Source organism: Schistocerca serialis, unplaced genomic scaffold, assembly GCF_023864345.2.
Source record: "Schistocerca serialis cubense isolate TAMUIC-IGC-003099 unplaced genomic scaffold, iqSchSeri2.2 HiC_scaffold_1219, whole genome shotgun sequence".
NCBI lineage: Eukaryota > Metazoa > Arthropoda > Insecta > Orthoptera > Acrididae > Schistocerca > Schistocerca serialis.
Genome location: NW_026047424.1, coordinates 257,501 through 262,500, shown reverse-complemented (window position 1 = coordinate 262,500; position 5,000 = coordinate 257,501). Strand labels below are relative to the sequence as shown.

Sequence of the window (5,000 nt, the reverse complement as noted above, 5' to 3'; positions counted from 1 at the left end):
AAAAAAACGCTGGGCACATATATGTCTCGGAAGAGTAACGACAGTCCGAGTCTCCTGCGTGGGAAGAGTCTTTCTAGGCCCTGACCCACGGGAAGGGTGTAGCTTCCCCCATCCCGGACATTTGACGTCGTCACACTACCGGTATTGACTAATAGACTGATTGCTGATAATCATTAGCCATACACTGGGGGAAACGGCCGACAGGGGCGGCAACATAGTGGAGCCGCAGTGTCACTAATGTACAGAGATAGAACAGTTTCGACTGGAACTAGAGTAACCGTATACACGGCACTGATTAGTAATAGATGCAGAGCCATCAGAATACAGATAATATATACAACCGTCCCTATACATGCTGAAAGACTCTGCACACAATGAGAACCACACGTCAGCCAGACACTCTTATCACACACTACTCTCTTATCACACACAATATCTAACCACCAGCATGGAAGAACATCCAGTGCATCCTCTCCGCCACATGACACAATCCACACTATCATTACCAGACCGGGAGGTCCACCCAGAAAACACAATATCCCACCCTTCCGACATCCGCACATTGCTCAGCTAAGCCACGAACACCCACACATGTCCTACACAGTGGTGCACCCAACATCACAATACTGCCTCCTGTCACAGCACACAAACAATGGCAGGAATGAAAGACACAGATCTGCCACAACCATGGAATCGGAGCGCCGCCTGTCATGAGCCAAAAGTGCATCCTGACGTGACAAATCGGATAATACCGCAGGCATCCAATTACGATAATCACTATCAACGAACCTGCCGCCCCCCCCCCAATACACCTTTCCCTACAACAATGTGTATCTGAACCTACGCTATATCGTACCTTAACCTAACCTATATCGTACCTTAACCTAACCTATATCGTACCTTAACCTAACCTATATCGTACCTTAACCTAACCTATATCGTACCTTAACCTAACCTATATCGTACCTTAACCTAACCTATATCGTACCTTAACCTAAAGTATATCGTACCTTAACCTAACCTATATCGTACCTTAACCTAACCTATATCGTACCTTAACCTAACCTATATCGTACCTTAACCTAACCTATATCGTACCTTAACCTAACCTATATCGTGCCTTAACCTAACCTATATCGTGCCTTAACCTAACCTATATCGTGCCTTAACCTAACCTATATCGTGCCTTAACCTAACCTATATCGTGCCTTAACCTAACCTATATCGTGCCTTAACCTAACCTATATCGTGCCTTAACCTAACCTATATCGTGCCTTAACCTAACCTAATTTGTGCCTTAACCTAACCTAATTTGTGCCTTAACCTAACCTAATTTGTGCCTTAACCTAACCTAATTTGTGCCTTAACCTAACCTAATTTGTGCCTTAACCTAACCTAATTTGTGCCTTAACCTAACCTAATTTGTGCCTTAACCTAACCTAATTTGTGCCTTAACCTAACCTAATTTGTGCCTTAACCTAACCTAATTTGTGCCTTAACCTAACCTAATTTGTGCCGTAACCTAACCTAATTTGTGCCGTAACGTAACCCATGTTGTGCCGTAACGTAACCCATGTTGTGCCGTAACGTAACCCATGTTGTGCCGTAACGTAACCCATGTTGTGCCGTAACGTAACCCATGTTGTGCCTTAACCTAACCCATGTTGTGCCTTAACCTAACCCATGTTGTGCCTTAACCTAACCCATGTTGTGCCTTAACCTAACCTGCGTTGTGCCTTAACCTAACCTACGTTGTGCCTTAACCTAACCTACGTTGTGCCTTAACCTAACCCATGTTGTGCCTTAACCTAACCCATGTTGTGCCTTAACCTAACCCATGTTGTGCCTTAACCTAACCCATGTTGTGCCTTAACCTAACCCATGGTGTGCCTTAACCTAACCCATGGTGTGCCTTAACCTAACCCATGTTGTGCCTTAACCTAACCCATGTTGTGCCTTAACCTAACCCATGTTGTGCCTTAACCTAACCCATGTTGTGCCTTAACCTAACCCATGTTGTGCCTTAACCTAACCCATGTTGTGCCTTAACCTAACCCATGTTGTGCCTTAACCTAACCCATGTTGTGCCTTAACCTAACCCATGTTGTGCCTTAACCTAACCCATGTTGTGCCTTAACCTAACCCATGTTGTGCCTTAACCTAACCCATGTTGTGCCTTAACCTAACCCATGTTGTGCCTTAACCTAACCCATGTTGTGCCTTAACCTAACCCATGTTGTGCCTTAACCTAACCCATGTTGTGCCTTAACCTAACCCATGTTGTGCCTTAACCTAACCCATGTTGTGCCTTAACCTAACCCATGTTGTGCCTTAACCTAACCCATGTTGTGCCTTAACCTAACCCATGTTGTGCCTTAACCTAACCCATGTTGTGCCTTAACCTAACCCATGTTGTGCCTTAACCTAACCCATGTTGTGCCTTAACCTAACCCATGTTGTGCCTTAACCTAACCCATGTTGTGCCTTAACCTAACCCATGTTGTGCCTTAACCTAACCCATGTTGTGCCTTAACCTAACCCATGTTGTGCCTTAACCTAACCCATGTTGTGCCTTAACCTAACCCATGTTGTGCCTTAACCTAACCCATGTTGTGCCTTAACCTAACCCATGTTGTGCCTTAACCTAACCCATGTTGTGCCTTAACCTAACCCATGTTGTGCCTTAACCTAACCCATGTTGTGCCTTAACCTAACCCATGTTGTGCCTTAACCTAACCCATGTTGTGCCTTAACCTAACCCATGTTGTGCCTTAACCTAACCCATGTTGTGCCTTAACCTAACCCATGTTGTGCCTTAACCTAACCCATGTTGTGCCTTAACCTAACCCATGTTGTGCCTTAACGTAACCCATGTTGTGCCTTAACGTAACCCATGTTGTGCCTTAACCTAACCTATAATGTGCCTTAACCTAACCTAAAGTGCGCCGTAACCTAAACTATATTGCGCCTTAACCTGACGCACGTTGTCGCTGAACCTGCTCTGTAATTGTTATGCAACCCGTTAAAGTAGTGTAGTGTTGCCTAACCGCAACCCTCGCAATATAGTTCGCTACTCGCACTGCCCGGTCCCCTGTGTATCGCGTCATGTTAAACACCTTGCAGGTGTTGCTGACTTTCCACATGCTCCTGCTATACACTGTAGTGTGGATAGCAGCAGGACGTACATGCCCCCCCCCCTTCCCCCCTGCCTTCGCAAGCTGGTCGGTGAGAAGTTTGCATGTTCAATGCCCTTCGCATGCCGACGTACTCAGCCTACGTTGTGGTACGGCCTGTCACCTGTCCGCCGATGTACGCAAAACCCACAAACTGTACTGCACATTGCTCCGTATGTACTGAATGATACATCGTGGCCCATGTGACCGTATGACGACAGCGCCTAGCAACGGCGGACCATACAGTCCAAATATTGTGCACGCAGCTACGTGTCGTCTCCCTATAAGAGCTGGATTGCAGTGTGGTACGCCATACAGACGTGTGGGAGGAACGGACGCCCTGGATGGCGATCAGCATGAGCAGTCTGTTGATGTAGTGGAGCGTGTATTCGGACGTAGTCGTCTCTTCTCACACACCGTGATAGCATGTTGCACCGCGTTCCACATCTGCGACATGCTGCAGAGGCGGGCTGACAGTCGTTCGCGCAATGGACACCGCATACGTACGGGGTCTACCTTCCACGTGTTCTCTAGGCGTGCACATGTTGTTGCGTCTATGTGGGCAGACGTAGTGTGTTGTGACACCTGACACAGGCATGCAATACTCGTTGCAAATGGCGATGGACGTGTACGTTTGCTGGTGACGTTACGCAAATGAACAACCGGTAACCCGTTGTGGTGCGGTTGTTCTCGCTAGAGGTGAATCAGTGTTGGCGACGATCGGTCGAGCTATTAACCGGTTGTTTCAGGGATACCCACCATGCCCACGAACGTGAAAGGGGACCCACCATGCCCACGAACGTGAAAGGGGATCTGGGTGTGAGGCGATACGCGGCGGTGGCTGGGTGGGACCGTCCCCGGCCGGTGAGGGGGGGCCGCCCGGCGTGCTGGCAGCGCGGTGCGTGGGCGCACGCGCTACAGCCGGCTGGTGGGGGCGGCCGGTGGCAGGCGCGCCGGCCGACGGACGCGGCAGGCGGCGCAGCTGCGCGCCGGCGCCCCCTGCTCGCGGCGCCTTGCGGCCAAAGTAGGTCCTCGCGGGCCCGGTGCGAAGCGCGGTGGCCATCTGCAGTGTGCTGGTCCGATTGAGGACTTTGTGCGCTGAGGATGCGCCGCCGCCCGGCGCTCGGCGCCGCGACGCCGTCTGCTGCTCGGTCGCCCCAGCGGTTCTCGCAGGTGGTTTGTATCGCAGCTGTGCGGACGTGTTGGCGCGTGCGCTGTGCTGGGAGAGTTCGCTTCGGCACCCAAGTAGGGCTTTTGTCCTTCTGTGGCGCTGGCGTTGGAGCTGCCGGTCACCGTAGGTGGCGCGTGTTGTCTCCCGCCGGCAATGCCACGACAGCACGCTCCCGGGCCTCTGTCGGCAGCGGCAAGCTCAGTTGGGAGCACGGGTGGTCGCACCTAAAGCGTCTACTCGCCTAACTCCGGGCGATTGCGCCTCTCTCGAACCCGACCAAGTACTTAGGACGGCGCTGCGCGCCGCCGGGACCTGAGAGGGTTTCGAGGTGTGTTGTGCAGGGGAGCTCAGCCTCCTCCTGTTTGCAGAATAATTGAGCGGACGCTTGCGTGTTCGCGCGGGCCCCCGTGACACACTCCCGGGCGGCCGGCTGCTCAGCTCTAGTTGACGCAGCTCCCTGGTTGATCCTGCCAGTAGTCATATGCTTGTCTCAAAGATTAAGCCATGCATGTCTCAGTACAAGCCGCATTAAGGTGAAACCGCGAATGGCTCATTAAATCAGTTATGGTTCCTTAGATCGTACCCACGTTACTTGGATAACTGTGGTAATTCTAGAGCTAATACATGCAAACAGAGTCCCGACCAGAGATGGAAGG

At 50.9% G+C, this 5,000-nt stretch overlaps 1 non-coding gene across 1 annotated transcript in view; it reads left to right on the top strand.

Moving 5' to 3' along the window:
• Positions 1–4,798: 4,798 nt before the first annotated feature.
• The window catches only part of LOC126435823 (small subunit ribosomal RNA), a 1,909-nt gene continuing 1,707 nt past the window's right edge, over positions 4,799–5,000 (top strand). Inside the window, exon 1 of the ribosomal RNA XR_007580220.1 lies at positions 4,799–5,000. This exon is cut by the window's right edge and continues 1,707 nt beyond it. This is a non-coding gene — a ribosomal RNA (small subunit ribosomal RNA).